This window comes from Patella vulgata, chromosome 7 (genome assembly GCF_932274485.2).
Source record: "Patella vulgata chromosome 7, xgPatVulg1.2, whole genome shotgun sequence".
NCBI classification, from domain to species: domain Eukaryota; kingdom Metazoa; phylum Mollusca; class Gastropoda; family Patellidae; genus Patella; species Patella vulgata.
In genome coordinates this window covers 57115639-57136873 of record NC_065885.2, presented here as the reverse complement: position 1 = coordinate 57136873, position 21235 = coordinate 57115639, and positions in this window count along the sequence as shown.

Sequence of the window (21235 nt, the reverse complement as noted above, 5' to 3'; positions counted from 1 at the left end):
AGGTTTTGGGGAAAGTGGGGGGGGGGGGGGGTAAACTACCAAACGACTGGTTGTGGGGCGCTGAGAATACGTTAAATCTACGCGCACGCATAAAAACACCCGAGATCTCGAGAATTTTACATAGGATGGCAAGATCCCGAGAATGTTAACTCGAATTCTCGAGATCGTTAACACAGGATGGGAGATTCTCAAGAAAATTATTAGGGGATTTCGAGAACATTAAGTTGAGATCTCGAGAAAGTATCACAGGATCGCAGGATCTCGAGGTCTTCTACAAAATTTTGCGTGACCCCTACACACTTCCGTATTATTGCGTGATGGACTACTTTTTTTTTTCTTTGTTATATACACTTATTTTATTTTATTTTATTTTATTTATTTACACGAGAAATTGTCTTTTCCTTTTGTTTTGTTTTTTTTACACGGATTTTATGGTTTTGTTTTTATTTTATTTTATAGAATTTATTTACGCCAGGTATTATTTATCATTTATTTTTAACGCGGATACTTGTTGTTTTTTTACATATATTTTTATACGCCCACATTTTCATGTGGACGTATATTGTCGTCGCCCCTGTCCGTCCGTCCGTCCGTCCACAATTGTTTGTCAACAGTCTACAGGTCACAATTTTTATCCGATTTAAATGAAACTTGAAATATAAGTTTATCACCCTAAGATCTCAGTTCCTTTCGACGTTGGCATGTATCGGACTGTAACTTCATGGATTATGACCCCTGATTGTACGAAAAATCACGTTTTTAGCGTGTGAACACTGTAGAGGTCACAATTTTTATTCGATTATGTTGAAACTTGAAATGTAAGTTTATAACCCAAAGATACCGGCTCCTTTCGATATTCGCGCATATCGGATCGTAACTTCCTGAATTATGGCCCCTGACTGTACGAAAAATCGCGTTTTTAGCTTGTGGGCCCTATAGAGGTCATCATTTTTATACGATTTAATAAACCGTATTTTTGTATCACCGTTACACCCTAAGGATGGTTGAGTTCAAATTTCGTGAAAATCGGCCCAAAACTGACAGACAAAATGGCCGCCCTTCGTTCTCAAATAGCGTAAAAATATGGTATATCAAGGTTGTGGACCCTATAGAGGTCATAATTCTTATCCGATTTTGTTGAAACTTGAAATGTAAGTTTATAACCCAAATATCTTGGTTCCTGTCGATATTCGCGCATATCGTACCGTAACTTCCTGAATTATGGCCCCTGATTGTACGAAAAATCGCGTTTTTAGCTTGTGGACCCTATAGAGGTTATAATTTTTATCCGATTTAAAAAAACGTATTATTATATCACCGTTACACCCTAAGGACGACTGAGTTCGAATTTCGTCAAAATAGGCCCAAACTGACAGACAAAATGGCCGCCCTTCGTTATCAAATAGCATAAAAATATGGTATATCAAGGTTGTGGACCCTATAGAGGTCATAATTTTTATCCGATTTTGTTGAAACTTGAAATGTAAGTTTATAACCCAAAGATCTCGGTTCCTTTCGATATTTGCGCATATCGAATTGTAATTGTCTGAATTATGGCCCTTGATTGTAGGAAAAATCACTTTCTTTTTAGCTTGTTCTCTATCCATCTCTCGAAAATGTGGGCGTATCCTGCTTGGCAGCCGCTGGTTTATATTCTATTTTATTTATTTACACGAGAAATTATCTTTTCCTTTTATTTTTTTTTTAAAACAGACTTGTTTTTATTTTATTTTTTAAAATTTATTTTCGCGAGGGATTATTTTTTTATTAATTATTTTTAACACAGAATGTTTTTTTTTTTTTTTAAATTATTTTATAATAGAATTATTTTATCTAATTACGCGAAGAGTTATGTTTTCTTTACACTGATTTTTGGTGTTTTTTTTTATAAATTACTTTTTTTTATTTACAGGAGGATACAGAGAGAGAGAGAGAGAGAGAAAAATGGGGTTTAACGTCCACTCGACACAAACTAGGTCATTTCGGGACTAACATATGGTTTAATTTTATTTACATAATTCGCTTGCGCGTAGGGGTCTTTAGCAGTGGGAGGAAACCGGAGGACCCGGAGAAAACCCACGAGGTTGGACAGGCGACCCTACTCCTTGCCACGTACAACCGGGGATTCGAAACCACGCCAGTCGACTCAATGACAGACTTTATGATACAGCGCGCGCACGCTAACCATTCAGCCATCCAACCCCCCCAGGAGGATACATGTTTGCATTTTATTTATTTTTTGACCATTGGTGTCGGCGTGGTGTCCTAAATACTGGATAACAACATCAATATTGATTTAAATCAAGTCGTGTTTACAATGTCGAAGACTGTGGAGCATACTGAGTTAGAGACTTGCCTCCTTTAAAACAGAAATTATATTATAATTTAACAAAACTATCTCTTGAAAATGTGCAACTAAAATCGTGTTTTAAACGTATTGATGGATCCGGTGACCCTTTTGCACAGGAAAACGGAATCTCGGACAGTCGAAGAAAATATTATTGTTTACGATAGTACATAACCATACTATCCTAAATAATAATATCATTGCCGCCAACAAACGTGCATATTGTGGGTTGTTTTGACCAGTGTTGTCGATGTGTTGCTTTGACCAGTGTTGTCAGTTGTGTTGCTTTGACCGGTGGTGTCGCAAGGATTTCATTCTCACAAAACCGGACTATTTAATATCTACGGTTGGCACTGGGGTGGGGAAGTGTGTGTGTGTGTGTGTGTGTGGGTGGGGGGATTCTAAGCGAAGGGGTGAGCGAAGGGGATCACAAATTTCGAAGGTTATTTAAATTTAAATTGCTATTAATGGAAGCTGATTGGTGCGGGGGAGCGGGGGGGGGGGGCAGCGTAAAAAGATGGTGTGTGTGCGTATACGTGTGAATGTCTATCTATCTGCATAGGAAAAAGGAACCACCGGGGCAATATTATTGTTTACGATAGTACATTATACTATCCTAAATAATAATATCATTGCCTCCGACAAGCGTGCATATTTAACAGAGCTTCCGTGTTTCAGCTTAGCTTCTGACTTATTTAAAATTAAAAGGTGAATACTTTACCAATAATTAACAATATTATAAAAATAAATAACAAACTCATTTGGTCAAACTTTTATTTACCAGAACTTACCACTACCAGCATCTTGGAATACCTATTGGAGTTTACCAGCATCTTGGAACACCTATTGGAGCTTACCAGCATCTTAGAGATCATCTACAGGACCTTGCCAACATCTTATAGCAGATAATTACTTTATTAATAATAGTTATTTGAAGCCCTCATATGAAAGGGAACTTTACGGGAGGAAGACCGTATGTTTGCAACTCCATTCCTACAAGAACTTGATTTTATCCGCGGATAATTAATTTATTTGTTTATAATTTGCTATATTTCAGCGTTTACTGGAAATTTTAGATCGCAGCATATTAATTAATTTAAAAAAACAAAACATCTAACGCCGCATCTAAAACGGGAACTTAGATCACGTGGACAAAGCGCGGATAAAATTACGCATTCGCAAAGAACTTTAATTTATACGTTTAAACAGGGAATGCACGCGTAAAAATATATTTCCACGCAATCGGTAATTTATACTTACAATAATGACACAAAATTATTTCAGGAAAATATGCTACTATTGCTGAAAAACGCTGTTTCTCTTAAACAGATCTTCAGTTGAATTACTTTGTGGCCTTTGCAGTCCTGGAAAAGGCTGTTTCTCTTAAAGATATATCTTCAGTTGAATTAGGCTACTTTGCGGCCTTTGCTGGAACGGTTTCGCTTGGTAACTGATTGTCGACGTCACGTGACGCGCGCATCTCCTGAATTCGCTCTTCTGGCGGAGCCCCATGACTGGAACTGCGGGGTTTAAAAAAAAAATGCGGAAATTTATTTTCCAGCGTTTTTTTTTGTTCTGAAAAATTATTTTAGTTTATTTATTTACGTGAGGGATTCTTTTGTCGATTTATTATTTTTTTACAAGGATATTTGTGATTTTGTTTGGTTTTTGTCTTAATGTGAGAGGAACTATTTTTTTTTCTTTTCTTTGTTTTTTACACTTATTTTTTGTATTTATTTGAATTATTTACACGATAAATTGTCTATTCCTTTTCTTTCTTTTTTACACGGATTTTATGGTTTTGTTTTTATTTTATTTTGTAGAATTTATTTACGCCGGGTATTATTTATCATTTATTTTTAACGCGGATATTTGTTGTTTTTTACATATATTTTTTGTATTTCATATTATTTATTTACACGAGAAATTACTTTCCTTTTATTTATTTTTTACACGGATTGTTACGAATTTGTTTTTAATTTTTTTAAAATTTTTATTTACGCCAGGTATTATTTATCTAAATTTCAAATAAATTGCCCAGTATCGGCCAGATTGCTGTGGTATTGCGGTGGACAATTAAGTGTGGTTTAATGATCGAAAGCGCGATATTACGCAATGTCTTAAGCTAGAGATCATTAAACAACTTAAAATACAGACACTCGCACGTGCTTTGCAATGAAATACGTCACACGGGTCCAAAAGTTTAACTAGTATAAATAATGTACGCTTGGCACATTGTCCGTGCCATTGTTTGAAATAATGATACAACATCAAAGGATGATGTCACTTCTGTATTTTAAAACATATTATGCGTGTGTGTTAATTCGGTCACATTGCTGAAGGTCAATCAAATATGCGCGGTTGGCATTGATGTTAGAACTTGGACGAGTGGCTGTCATAATGAAGACGGATTCCAAGTTTTGTCAAAATCCATTTACTGGAAGTAAATTTACTGCGTTTCAAAAAATAAACTATTTTGATTGCAGTTGATTAATTAAAGGTGCGCGGATGAAATGTGATTGATAGTGAACCCCAGCCAGCTTCGCTGTAAAAATACAAGAGCATCGCTAACGCTGCAATATACGTCACGTCCACATTCCTGCTTTGATTGATATGGTACTTTTTAAAATGAAGAGAATGAAAAGTGAAATGGCTGTAATATGACAAGAAGCAAAGAAGGCTAAGCGCTGGGTTTGTTTTGCCAAATTTACAGACAAAATATTAACAAAACAGTGGGTGTGACTCTGCCCCAGGGGGTCGGGGCATGCACCAAAATATATAGTGGACGTGTAAAAATATAGTCGGCGCATTACCTGTATGTATATAAAGCTTTTTCCAAAATGCTGTGTGTCAATGTTCCAAGTGTATGTAGTTTATATTTATTAGGTTATTTTTAGAAAAATTATAATAATCTAATAATAATGTGAAATGTACGCTCTCTAGCTTTTAATACATTGTATATCTTTTATTCTATTGCAAGACCTGTGTATGCGTCGCAATTTCGCCAAAGGTACATTTTATCAGAAAACTTTACAAAAAAACCCACGTAGTGAGAAATTGCCGAGCTATCAAGTGTATTTTTAATTCTTGAAACCAACGAACAAGTTTAAAGGGAAATTTTCCACAGCTGAAACATTTGTCTTCATCCCGTAGCACCCCCCCCCCCCCCCACACACACGTCTTTGAATTCGCCTCTGTGAAACATCTTATTTACAGGAATTCATCAAGATCTCGGGAAATATGCGCGGAAAATATTGTACTCTCTCTAAAACAATAACCGATACCTCAAAGCGTTTGAACGCGAAGATGTATTTGTATTAAAACAAAAATTCATATCTATTGTTTATGCCGGACTAATCCTGAAATCGTGTATTAAACGTATTGGTGGGTGAGGTGTTGTTCATGTGATCCCTTTTGCATATAGCGGATTTGGTTGGTCCAATGGTTAACGCGTGCGCGTTGCATCAGACGGTCTATCATTGTGTCAAGTGGCATGGTTTCGATTCCCCGCTTGAACGCGACAAGGAGTATGTTCGCCTGTCCAACCTCGTGGGATGTCAACGGATCCTCTGGTTTCCTTCCTCTGGTAAATCCCCTACGCGCAATCGAATTATTTAAATAAACTACACAATAAGTTAATCCAGAAATGACCTAGTTTGTGTCGAGTGGGACGCTACCGCCCCCCCCCCCCTCTCTCTCTCTATCTTGCATATAGCATATACAATGGTGTCTCGGACAATATTATTCTTTACGATAGTGCACATATGATACTATCCTAAATAATAATATCATTGCCTCTGACAAGTGTGCATATTGTGGGTTGTTTTAATCATGTTGGTATATTGTTTTAACCAGTGGTGTTGTTTTAACCATTGGTGCATGTCGGTATGTTGTTTTAACCAGTCGTGCATTTGGTATGTTGTTTTAACCAGTGGTGCATGTCCGTATGCTGTTTTAACCAGTCTTGCATGCCGGTATGTTGTTTTAACCAGGGTGCATGCCGGTATGTTGTTTTACCAGTGGTGCATGCCCTTATGTTGTTTAAACCAGTCGTGCATGTCGGTATGTTGTTGTAACCATTGGTAAATGTCGGTATGTTGTTTTAATAAACTTTTATTTATTAATTTAACAGAACTTACCACGAGCAGCATCTTAGATCAATATCATCTACAGAAACATGCAAACATATTATTACATCATAGCAGGTATGTACATGTAATATACTAATTAATAAATAATTGAAACCCAACGTGTAAATTTCTTTTTTTTGTGTATTAATTACAAAATATTTGTGCATTTATGGGATTCTTTTTAGATAACAGCGTATTTATCAAAGTATCTATAACTATTGATCACAGCGGAAAATGCGCAAAATATTACACCCTCGGTAAAACGTTATTTTACTTTCTAAAAACTATTATATGAACGCGAAAAATGTATTTCCATAAGAACAATAATATGTACTTGCAATAATGTGAGAAAATGTATTCCCGAAAGTATACTTTTATTAGTGAAAGACGCTACTAGGTCGAATTGTATTGCGGGAATGATCTCACGTGGCATTCACTCTGCTCTTTCTTGGGGATGGCGCAAGGATTTCATTCTCACAAAACCGGACTATTTAATATCTATGGTTGGCAAAGGGGTGGGGGGTGTGTGTGTGTGTGTGTGGGGGGGGGGGGGGGTCTAAGCGAAGGGGTTAGGGAAGGGTATTCATAAATTTTGAAGGTTACTTAAGTTGCTATTAATGGAAGCTGATTGGTGCGGGGCAGGTGGTGGGGGTTAGGGGTGGGGGTGGGGGTGCAGCGTAAAAAGTGTGAATGTCTATCTGCATAGGAAAAAGGAACCATCGGTGCAATATTATTGTTTACGATAGTACATTATACTATCCTAAATAATAATATCATTGCCTCCGACAAGCGTGCATATTTAACAGTGCTTCCGTGGTTCACCTTAGCTTCTGACTTATTTAAAATTAAAAGGTGAATACTTACCAATAATTAACAATATTATAAAAATAAATAACAAATTCATTTGGTCAAAATTTGATTTACCAGAACTTACCACTACCAGGCAACTTGGAATACCTAGGAGCTTACTAGCATCTTGGAATACCTTTTGGAGCTTACCATGCTTGGAATACCTATTGGATCTCGGGAAATATGCGCGGAAAATATTGTACTCTCTCTAAAACAATAACCGATACCTCAAAGCGTTTGAACGCGAAGATGTATTTGTATTAAAACAAAAATTCATATCTATTGTTTATGCCGGACTAATCCTGAAATCGTGTATTAAACGTATTGGTGGGTGAGGTGTTGTTCATGTGATCCCTTTTGCATATAGCGGATTTGGTTGGTCCAATGGTTAACGCGTGCGCGTTGCATCAGACGGTCTATCATTGTGTCAAGTGGCATGGTTTCGATTCCCCGCTTGAACGCGACAAGGAGTATGGTCGCCTGTCCAACCTCGTGGGATGTCAACGGATCCTCTGGTTTCCTTCCTCTGGTAAATCCCCTACGCGCAATCGAATTATTTAAATAAACTACACAATAAGTTAATCCAGAAATGACCTAGTTTGTGTCGAGTGGGACGCTACCGCCCCCCCCCCCCCCTCTCTCTCTCTCTCTATCTTGCATATAGCATATTTAAAATTAAAAGGTGAATACTTTACCAATAATAAACAATATAAAAATAAATAACAAACTCATTTGGCCAAACTTTTATTTACCAGAACTTACCAAAACCAGCATCTTGGAATACCTATTGGAGCTTACCAGCATCTTGGAATACCTATTGGAGCTTACCAGCATCTTGGAACACCTATTGGAGCTTACCAGCATCTTAGATCATCTACAGGAACTTACAGGCATTTTAGCAGATAATTACTTTATTAAAAATAGTTATTCGATCGAAGCCCTCACATGAAAGGGAACTTTACGCGAGGAAGACCGTATGTTTGCAACTTCATTCCTGCAAGAACTTGCATTTATCCGCGGATAATTAATTTATTTGTTTATAATTTACCATATTTCAGCGTTTACTGGAAATTTTAGATCGCAGCATATTAATTAATTTTAAAAAAAACCATCTAACGCCGCATTTAAAATGGGAACTTAGATCACGTGGACAAAGCGCGGATTACGCATTCGCAAAAAAACTTTAATTATACGTTTAAACAGGGCGTGCACGCGTAAAATATATTTCCACGCGACCAGTAATTTATACTTACAATAATGTAACAAATCTTGTTCAGGAAAATATGTTATTATTGCTGATAATTAATGTTGTTTCAGTTGAATTATACTTTGTGGCCTTTGCAGTCCTGGAAAACGCTGTTTCTCTTAAAGATATTATATCTTCAGTTGAATTACTTTGCGGCCTTTGCTGGAACGGTTTCGCTTGGTAACTGATTGTCGACGTCACGTGATGCGCGCGTCTCCTGAATTCGCTCTTCTGGCGGAGCCCCATGACTGGAACTGCGGGGTTTAAAAAATAAATGCAGAAATTTATTTAACAGCGTTTTTTTGTTCCCAAAAATTATTATAGTTTATTTATTTACGTGAGGGATTCTTTTATCGATTGATTATTTTTTTACAAGGATATTTGTGGTTTTGTTTGTTTTTTTGTCTTAATGTGAGAGGGACTTTTTTTTTCTTTTTCTTTGTTTTTTACACTTATTTTTTGTATTTTATTTTAATTATTTACACGAGAAATTGTCTATTACTTTTCTTTATTTTTTACACGGATTTTATGGTTTTGTTTCTATTTTATTTTGTAGAATTTATTTAGGCCAGTTATTATTTATTTCTCATTTATTTTTAACGCGGATACTTGTTGTTTTTTACATATATTTTTTGTATTTTATGTTATTTATTTACACGAGAAATTATCTTTTCCTTTTATTTATTTTTTTTACACGGATTGTTACGGATTTGTTTTCATTTTATTTTTAAAATTTATTTACGCCAGGTATTATTTATTTCTTATCATTTATTTTTAACACGGATATTGTTGTTGTTTTTTTACATATATTTTTTGTTCTATTTTATTTATTTACACGAGAAATTATCTTTTTCTTTTATTTATTTTTTACACGGATTGTCACGGATTTGTTTTAATTTTATTTTTTAAAATTTATTTTCGCGAGGGATTAATTTCTTATTATTTATTTTTAACACAGATTGTTGTTGTTTTTATACGCCCACATTTTCATGTCGACGTATTATGCCGTCGCCCCTGTCCGCCCGTCCGTCCGTCCGTCCACAATTGTTTGTGGACTCTCTACAGGTCACAATTCTTATCCGATTTTGACGAAACTTGAAATATAGATTTATCCCCAAAAGATCTCGGCTACTTTCGATATTGGCATGTATCGGATAGAAACTTCATGTATTATGGACCCTGATTGTACGAAAATTCACGTTTTTAGCTTTTGGACCCTATAGAGGTCACAATTTTTATCCGATTTTGTTGAAACTTGAAATCTAAGTTTATATCCCACAGATCTCGGACCGTAACCTCCTGAGTTATGGCCCCTGATTGTACGAAAAATCGCGTTTTTTGGCTTGTAGACCCTATAGAGGTCATAACTTTTATCCGATTTAAAAAAAACGTATTATTATATACCGGTAACATCCTAAGGACGACCGAGTTCGAATTTCGTGAAAATCGGTCCAAAACTGACAGATAAAATAGCCACCCTTCGTTCTCAAATAGCGTAAAAATATGGTATATCAAGGTTGTGGACACTATAGAGGTCACAATTTTTATCCGATTTTGTTGAAACTTAAAATGTAAGTTTATAACCCAAAGATCTTGGTCTCGTTCGATATTCACGCATATCGGACAGTAACTTCCTGAATTATGGCCCCTGATTGTACGAAAAATCGCGTTTTTTGGCTTGTGGACCCTATAGAGGTCATAACCTTTATCCGATTTAAAAAACCGTATTATCATATACCGGTAACATCCTAAGGACGACCGAGTTCGAATTTCGTGAAAATCGGTCCAAAACTGACAGACAAAATGACCACCCTTCGTTCTCAAACAGCGTAAAAATATGGTATATCAAGGTTGTGGATACTATAGAGGTCACAATTTTCATCCTATTTTGATGAAACATGATATGTAAGTTTATAACCCAAAGATCTCAGTTCCTTTCAATATTCGCGCATATCGGACCGTAACTTCCTGAATTATGGCCACTGATTGTACGAAAAATCAGGTTTTTAGCTTGTGGACCCTATAGAGGACATAATTTTTATCCGATTAAAAAAACTTATCATTTACATCCCCATTACACCTTAAGGACGGCTGAGTTCGAATTTCGTGAAAATCGGCCCAAAACTGACAGAAAAAATGGCCGCACTTCGTTCTCAAATAGCGTAAAAATATGGTATATCAAGGTTGTGGACCCTATAGAGGTCACAATTTTAATTCGAGTTTGTTGAAACTTGAAAAGAAGGTTTATAACCTAAAGATCTCGGTTCCTTTCGATATTCGCGCATATCGGACATTAACTTCCTGAATTATGGCCCCTGATTGTACGAAAAATCGCGTTTTTAGCTTGTGGACCCTATAGAGGTCATAATTTTTATCCGATTTAAAAAACCGTACTATTGTATCACCGTTACACCCTAAGAACGGCTGAGTTCGAATTTCGTGAAAATCGGCCCAAAACTGACAGACAAAATGGCCGCCCTTCATTCTCAAATAGCGTAAAAATATGGTATATCAAGGTTGAGGACACTCTAAAGGTCACAATTTTTATCCGATTTTGTTGAAACTTAAAATGTAAGTTTATAACACCAAGATATCGGTTCCTTTCGATATTTGCGCATATCGAATTGTAATTTCCTGAATTATGGCCCTTGATTGTAGGAAAAATCGCGTTTTTAGCTTGTGGACCCTATATAGAGGTCATAATTTTTATCCGATTTATAAAAAACGTTTTAGTGTATCACCGTTACGTCCTAAGGACGGCTGAGTTCGAAGTTTGTGAAAATCAGCCCAAAACTGACTGGCAAAATAGCGCTCCTCGTTCTCAAATAGCGTAAAAATATGGTATATCAAGGTTGTGGACCCTATAGAGGTCACAATTTTTATCCGATTTTGTTGAAACTTGAAATAAGTTTATAACCCACCGATCTCGGTTCCTTTCGGTATTTACGCATATTGAATTGTAATCTCTTGAATTATGGCCCTTGATTGTAAGAAAAATTACTTTCTTTTTAGCTTGTTCTCTATTCATCTATCGAAAATGTGGGCGTATCCTGCCTGGCAGTCGCAGGTTTAAATTTATTTTATACTAGAATTATTTTATCTAATTACGCGAAGGGTTATGTTTTTTATAAATTATTTTTTTTTATTTACAGGAGGATACATGTTTGCATTTTATTATTTTTTGACCAGTGGTGTCGGTGTGTTGTGCTCGAAAGCATTCTGTACGCGATTCGCGTGCCAATTTTAAAATGTTCATTTCGTCCTGAATACTGGATAACAACATCAATATTGATTTAAATTGACCAATATGTCGTGTTTGCAATGTCGGAGACAGTGGAGGATACTGAGTTAGAGACTTGCCTCCTTTAAAACAGAAATTATATTACATGTATAATTTAACAAAACTATCTCTTGAAAATGTGCAACTAAAATCGTGTTTTAAACGTATTGATGGATCCGGTGACCCTTTTGCACAGGAAAATGGAGTCTCGGACAGTCGAAGAAAATATTATTGTTTACGATAGTACATAATAATACTATCCTAAATAATAATATCATTGCCGCCAACAAAAGTGCATATTGTGTGTTGTTTTGACCAGTGTTGTCGGTGTGTTGCTTTGACCAGTGTTGTCGATGTGTTGTGCTAACCAGTGTTGTCAGTTGTGTTGCTTTGACCAGTGGTGTCGATGTTTTGTGCTAACCAGTGTTGGACGTATGTTGTTTTAACCACGGTTTATTTTTTTGAAATTAAAAGGTGAATACTTACCGTTTCAACAATATAAAAATATATATCATCTACAGGAACTTGCCAACATATTATTACATCATAGCAGGTATTTACATGTAATATACTAATTAATAAATAATTGAAACCCAACGTGTAAATTTCTTTTTTTGTGTATTAATTACAAAATATTTGTGCATTTATGATATTCTTTTTAGATAACAGCGTATTAATAAATTTATCAAAGTATATATACCTATTAATAGATCACAGCAGAAAATGTGAATATTACACCCTCGGTAAAAGGTTATTTTACTTTCTTAAAACTATTATACGAACGCGAAAAATGTATTTCCATCAGAACAATAATATGTACTTGCAATAATGTGAGAAAATATATTCCCGAAAGTATACTTTTATCACGTGATTCGCGCATTCACTCTGCGCATTTTTGGGGATGGCGCAAGGATTTCATTCTCACAAAACCGGACTATTCAGTACTTACGGACGGTTCGCACTGGGGTAGGGGAGTGAGCGTGTGTGTGTGGGTTTGGGTGTGTGTGTGTGTGTAGGGGGGGGGGGCGTAAGCGAAGGTGTGAGGGAAGGGGAATCATAAATTTCGAAGGTTACTTAAATTGCTATCAATGGAAGCTAATTGGTGCAGGGGTGCGGGATGCAGCGTAAAAAAGATGGTGTGTGCGTATACGTGTGAATGTCTATCTGCATAGGAAAAAGGAACCACCGGGGCAATATTATTGTTTACGATAGTACATTATACTATCCTAAATAATAATATCCTTGCCTCCGACAAGCGTGCATATTTAACAGAGCTTCCGTGTTTCAGCTTAGTTTCTGACTTATTTAAAATTAAAAGGTGAATACTTGCCAATAATTAACAATATTATAAAAATATATAACAAACTCATTTGGTCAAACTTTTATTTACCAAAACTTACCACTACCAGCATCTTGGAACACCTATTGGATCTTACCAGCATCTTGGAATACCTATTGGATCTTACCAGCATCTTGGAACACCTATTGTTTCTTACCAGCATCTTAGATCATCTACAGGAACTTACCAGCATCTTAGCAGATAATTACTTTATTAATAATAAGTTATTCGATCGAAGCCCTCACATGAAAGGGAACTTTAAGCGAGGAAGGCCATATGTTTGCAACTCCATTCCTACAAGAACTTGCCTTTATCCGCGGATAATTAATTTATTTGTTTATAATTTGGCATATTTCAGTCTTTACTGGAAATTTTTAGATCGCAGCATATTAATTAATTTAAAAAACATCTAACGCCGCATCTAAAACGGAAACTTAGATCACGTGGACAAAGCGCGGATAAAATTACGCATTCTCAAAAAACTTTAATTTATACGTTTAAACAGGGCGTGAACGCGTAAAATATATTTCCACGCAATCGGTAATTTATACTTACAATAATGTAACAAAACTTGTTCAGGAAAATATGTTATTATTGCTGAAAAATGTTGTTTCTCTTAAACAGATCTTCAGTTGTAATACTTTGTGACCTTTGCAGTCCTGAAAAACGCTGTTTCTCTTAAAGATATTATATCTTCAGTTGAATTACTTTGCGGTCTTTGCTGGAACGGTTTCGCTTGGTAACTGATTGTCGACGTGAAGGATTACGTGAAGGATTCTTTTATCAATTGATTATTTTTTTACAAGGATATTTGTGGTTTTATTTGATTTTTTGTCTTAATGTGAGAGGGACTATTTTTTTTTCTTTGTTTTTTACACTTATTTTTTGTATTTTATTTTAATTATTTACACGAGAAATTGTCTATTCCTTTTCTTTTTTTTTTACACGGATTTTATGGTGTTGTTTCTATTTTATTTTGTTTCTATTTTATTACGCCAGGTATTATTTATCATTTATTTTTTAACGCGGATACTTGTTGTTTTTTTACATATATTTTTTTTTTTGTATTTTATATTATTTATTTACTCGAGAAATTATCTTTTCCTTTTATTTATTTTTTACACGGATTGTTACGGATTTGTTTTCATTTTATTTTTAAAATTTATTTACGCCAGGTATTATTTATCATTTATTTTTAACATGGATACTTGTTGTATTTTACATATATTTCTTGTATTTTATTTTATTTATTTACACGAGGAATTATCCTTTACTTTTATTTATTTTTTACACAGATTGTTACGGATTTGTTTTTATTTTATTTTTTAAAATTTATTTTCGCGAGGGATTAATTTCTTATTATTTATTTTTAACACAGATTGTTGTTGTTTTTATACGCCCACATTTTCATGTGGACGTATTATGCCGTCGCCCGTGTCCGTCCGTCCGTCCACAATTGTTTGTGGACTCTCTACCGGTCACAATTCTTATCCGATTTTGACGAGACTTGAAATATAGGTTTATCCCCAAAAGATCTCGGCTACTTTCGATATTGGCATGTATCGGATAGAAACTTCATGTATTATGGACCTGATTGTACGAAAATTCACGTTTTTAGCTTTTGACCCTATAGAGGTCACAATTTTTATCCGATTTTGTTGAAACTTGAAATCTAAGTTTATATCTCACAGATCTCGGACCGTAACATCCTGAGTTATGGCCCCTGATTGTACGAAAAATCGCGTTTTTTGGCTTGTGGACCCTATAGAGGTCATAACTTTTATCCGATTTAAAAAAACGTATTATTATATACCGGTAACATCCTAAGGACGACCGAGTTCGAATTTCGTAAAAATCGGTCCAAAACTGACAGACAAAATAGCCACCCTTCGTTCTCAAATAGCGTAAAAATATGGTATATCAAGGTTGTGGACACTATAGAGGTCACAATTTTTGTCCGATTTTGTTGAAACTTGAAATGTAAGTTTATAACCCAAAGATCTTGGTCTCGTTCGATATTCACGCATATCGGACAATAACTTCCTGAATTATGGCCCCTGATTGTACGAAAAATCGCGTTTTTTGGCTTGTGGACCCTATAGAGGTCATAACTTTTATCCGATTTAAAAAACCTTATTATTATATACCGGTAACATCCTAAGGCCGACCGAGTTCGAAATTCGTGAAAATCGATCCAAAACTGACAGACAAAATGACCACCCTTCGTTCTCAAATAGCGTAAAAATATGGTATATCAAGGTTGTGGACCCTATGGAGGTCACAATTTTAATCCGATTTTGTTGAAACCTGAAATGTAGGTTTATAACCTAAAGATCTCGGTTCCTTTCGATATTCGCGCATATCGGACATTAACTTCCTGAATTATGGCCCCTGATTGTACGAAAAATCGCGTTTTTAGCTTGTGGACCCTATAGAAGTCATAATGTTTATCCGATTTAAAAAACCGTATTATTGTATCACCGTTACACCCTAAGAACGGCTGAGTTCGAATTTCGTGATAATCGGCCCAAAACTGACAGACAAAATGGCCGCCCTTCGTTCTCAAATAGCGTAAAAATATGGTATATCAAGGTTGAGGACACTATAAAAGTCACAATTTTTATCCGATTTTGTTAAAACTTAAAATGTAAGTTTATAACACCAAGATATCGGTTCCTTTCGATATTTGCGCATATCGAATTGTAATTTCCTGAATTATGGCCCTTGATTGTAGGAAAAATCGCGTTTTTAGCTTGTGGACCCTATATAGAGGTCATAATTTTTATCCGATTTATAAAAAAACGTTTTAGTGTATCACCGTTACGTCCTACCTAAGGACGGCTGAGTTCGAAGTTTGTGAAAATCAGCCCAAAACTGATTGGCAAAATGGCGCTCCTCGTTCTCAAATAGCGTAAAAATATGGTATATCAAGGTTGTGGACCCTATAGAGGTCACAATTTTTGTCCGATTTTGTTGAAACTTGAAATGTAAGTTTATAACCCAACGATCTCGGTTCCTTTCGATATTTGCGCATATTGAATTGTAATTCCTTGAATTATGGCCCTTGATTGTAGGAAAAATCACTTTATTTTAGCTTGTTCTCTATTCATCTCTCGAAAATGTGGGCGTATCCTGCCTGGTTTAAATTTATTTTATACTAGAATTATTTTATCTAATTACGCGAAGGGTTATGTTTTTTATAAATTATTTTTTTTTATTTACAGGAGGGTACATGTTTGCATTTATTTATTTTTTGACCAGTGGTGTCGGTGTGTTGTGCTCGAAAGCATTCTGTACGCGATTCGCGTGCCAATTTTAAAATGTTCATTTTGTCCTGAATACTGGATAACAACATCAATATTGATTTAAATTGACCAATAAGTCGTGTTTACAATGTCGAAGACAGTGGAGCATACTGAGTTAGAGACTTGCCTCCTTTAAAACAGAAATTATATTATAATTTAACAAAACTATCTCTTGAAAATGTGCAACTAAAATCGGGTTTTAAACGTATTGATGGATCCGGTGACCCTTTTGGACAGGAAAATGGAGTCTCGGACAGTCGAAGAAAATATTATTGTTTACGATAGTACATAATAATACTATCCTAAATAATAATATCATTGCCGCCAACAAAAGTGCATATTGTGTGTTGTTTTGACCAGTGTTGTCGGTGTGTTGCTTTGACCAGTGTTGTCGGTTTGTTGCTTTGACCAGTGTTGTCGATGTGTTGTGCTAACCAGTGTTGTCAGTTGTGTTGCTTTGACCAGTGATGTCGATGTTTTGTGCTAACCAGTGTTGGAGGTATGTTGTTTTAACCACGGTTTATTTTTTTGAAATTAAAAGGTGAATACTTACCGTTTCAACAATATAAAAATATATATCATCTACAGGAACTTGCCAACATATTATTACATCATAGCAGGTATTTACATGTAATATACTAATTAACATTTATGATATTCTTTTTAGATAACAGCGTATTAATAAATTTATCAAAGTATCTATACCTATTAATAGATCACAGCAGAAAATGTGAATATTACACCCTCGGTAAAAGGTTATTTTACTTTCTTAAAACCATTATACGAACGCGAAAAATGTATTTCCATCAGAACAATAATATGTACTTGCAATAATGTGAGAAAATATATTCTCGAAAGTATACTTTTATCACGTGATTCGCGCATTCACTCTGCGCATTTTTGGGGATGGCGCAAGGATTTCAATCTCACAAAACCGGACTATTCAGTACTTACGGACGGTTCGCACTGGGGTGGGGGAGTGAGTGTGTGTGTGGGGGGGTTTGGGGGTTTGGGTGTGTGTGGGGGGGGGGGGGGGTAAGCGAAGGTGTGAGGGAAGGGGAATCATAAATTTCGAAGGTTACTTAAATTGCTATCGATGGAAGCTAATTGGTGCGGGGGTGCGGGATGCAGCGTAAAAAGATGGTGTGTGCGTATACGTGTGAATGTCTATCTGCATAGGAAAAGGGAACCACCGGGGCAATATTATTGTTTACGATAGTACATTATACTATCCTAAATAATAATATCCTTGCCTCCGACAAGCGTGCATATTTAACAGTGCTTCCGTGTTTCACCTTAGCTTCTGACTTATTTAAAATTAAAAGGTGAATACTTGCCAATAATTAACAATATTATAAAAATATATAACAAACTCATTTGGTCAAACTTTTATTTACCAGAACTTACCACTACCAGCATCTTGGAACACCTATTGGATCTTACCAGCATCTTGGAATACCTATTGGATCTTACCAGCATCTTGGAACACCTATTGTTTCTTACCAGCATCTTAGATCATCTACAAGAACTTACCAGCATCTTAGCAGATAATTACTTTATTAATAATAAGAAGTTATTCGATCGAAGCCCTCACATGAAAGGGAACTTTAAGCGAGGAAGGCCGTATGTTTGCAACTCCATTCCTACAAGAACTTGCCTTTATCCGCGGATAATTAATTTATTTGTTTATAATTTAGCATATTTCAGCCTTTAATTATTAATTAATTTAAAAAACATCTAACGCCGCATCTAAAACGGGAACTTAGATCACGTGGACAAAGCGCGGATTACGCATTCGCAAAAAACTTTAATTATACGTTTAAACAGGGCGTGCACGCGTAAAATATATTTCCACGCAATCGGTAATTTATACTTACAATAATGTCACACAACTTGTTCAGGAAAATATGTTATTATTGCTGAAAAATGTTGTTTCAGTTGAATTACTTTGTGGCCTTTGCAGTCCTGAAAAACGCTGTTTCTCTAAAAGATATATATCTTCAGTTGAATTACTTTGCGGCCTTTGCTGGAACGGTTTCGCTTGGTAACTGATTGTCGACGTCGCGTGAACAAAGATCACGTGAACAAAGCGCGGATAAAATTCCGCATTCGCAAAAAACTTTAATTTATACGTTTTTACAGGGCGTGCACGCGTAAAATATATTTCCACGCAATCGGTAATTTATACTTACAATAATGTCACAAAATTATTTCAGGAAAATATGCTATACTATTGCTGAATAACGCTGTTTCTCTTTAACAGATCTTCAGTTGAATTACTTTGTGGCCTTTGCAGTCCTGAAAAACGCTATCTTCAGTTGAATTACTTTGCGGCCTTTGCTGGAACGGTTTCGCTTGGTAACTGATTGTCGACGTCACGTGACGCGCGCATCTCCTGAATTTGCTCTTCTGGCGGAGCCCCATGACTGGAACTGCGGGTTTAAAAAATAAATGCGGAAATTTATTTAACAGCGTTTTTTTATTCCCAAAAATTATTTTAGTTTATTTATTTACGTCGGGGATTCTTTTATCAATTTATTATTTTTTTACAAGGATAATAATATTATGTGAGAGAGACTATTTTTTTTTCTTTTCTTTATTTTTTACACTTATTTTTTGTATTTTATTTTATTTATTTACACGAGAAATTGTCTATACCTTTTCTTTATTTTTACACGGATTTTATGGTTTTGTTTCTATTTTATTTTAAAGAATTTATTTACGCCAGGTATTATTGATCATTTATTTTTAACGCGGATACGTTTTGTTTTTTTACATACTTTTTTTGCATTTTATTTTATTTATTTACACGAGAAATTATCTTTTCCTTTTATTTATTTTTTTATATGGATTTTATGGTTTTGTTTTTTTTTATTTTGTAGAATTTATTTAAGCCAGGTATTATTTATCATTTATTTTTAACGAGGATATTGTTGTTTTTTACATATATTTTTGTATTTTATTTTATTTATTTACACGAAAAAATATCTTTTCTTTTTCTTTTTTTTTAAATGGATTTTTATGGATTTGTTTTTATTTTTTTTAAATTTATTTGCGGCAGGTATTATTTATTTAAATTTCAAATAAATTGCCAAGTATCGGCCGGATTGCAGTGGTATTGCGGTGGGCAATTCAGTGTGGTTTAATGATCGAGAGCGAGATATTATGCAATGTCTTCAGCTGGAGATCATTAAACAACTTAAAATACAGACACTCGCACGTGCTTTGCAATGAAATACGTCACACGGGTCCAAAATTTTAAATAGTATAAATAATGTACGCTTGGCACATTGTCTGTATCATTATTTGAAATAATGATACGCCAACATCAAAGGATGATGTCACATCTGTATTTTAAAATATATTATGCGCGTGTGTTAATTCGGTCACGTTGCAGAAGGTCAATCAAAAATGCGCGGTTGGCATTGCTGTTAGAACCTAGACGAGTGACTGTGATAATGAAGACGGATTCCAAGTTTTGTCAAAATCCATTTACTGGAAGTAAATTTACTGCGTTTCAAATAATAAACTATTTTGATTGTAGTTAATTAATTAAAGGTGCGCGGATGAAATGTGATTAATAGTGAATCCCAGCCATCTTCGCTAACGCTGCAATATACGTCCACATTCCTGCTTTGATTGATAGGGTACTTTTTAAAATGAAGAGAATGAAATATGAAATGGCTGTAATATGACAAGAGGCAAAGAAGGCTAAGCGTTGGGTTTGTTTTGCCAAATTTACAGACAAAATAGTAACAAAAAAGTGGGTGTGACACTGCCCCAGGGGGTCGAGGCATGCACCAAAATAAATAGTGGACGTGTAAAAATATAGTCGGTGCATTACCTGTATGTATATAAAGCTTCTTCCAAAATGTTGTGTGTCAATGTTCCAAGTTTATGTAGTTTATATTTATTAGGTTTTTTTTAGAAAAAATATGATAATCTAATAATAATGTGAAATGTACGCCCTTCTAAGCTTTTAGTACTTTGTATATCTTTTATTCTATTGCAAGACCTGTGTATGCGTCGCAATTTCGTCAAAGGTATATTTTATCAGAAAACATTACAAAAAAACCACATATTCAGATACTGCCGAGCTATCAAGTGTATTCTTAATTCTTGAAACCAACGAACAATTTTAAAGAGAAATTATCCACAGCTGAAACATTTGTCTTCATCCCGTAGCACCACCTCCCCCATCCCGCCACACACACACACCTTTGAATTCATCAAGATCTCAGGAAATATGCGCGGAAAATATTGTACTCTCTCTAAAACAATAACCGATACCTCAAAGCGTTTGAACGCGAAGATGTATTTGTATTAAAACAAAAATACATATCTATTGTTTATGCCGTAGGGGAGTTGGTAGGTCCAATGGTTAACGCGTGCGCGTTGCATCAGACGGTCTGTCATTGAGTAAAGTGGCATGGTTTCGTTTCCCCGCTTGAACGTGACAAGGAGTATGTTCGCCTGTCCAACCTCGTGGGGTGTCAACGGATTCTCCGGTTTCCTTCCGATGGTAAATCCCCTACGCGCAATCGAATTATTGAAATAAAATTACACAATAAGTTAGTCCCGAAATGACCTAGTTTGTGTCGAGTGGGACGTATCGCCCGCCTCTATCTCAATCCTGCATATTGCATATACAATGGTGTCTCGGTCAATATTATTCTTTACGATTGTGCACACATGATACTATCCTATATAATAATATCATTGCCTCTGACAAGTGAGCA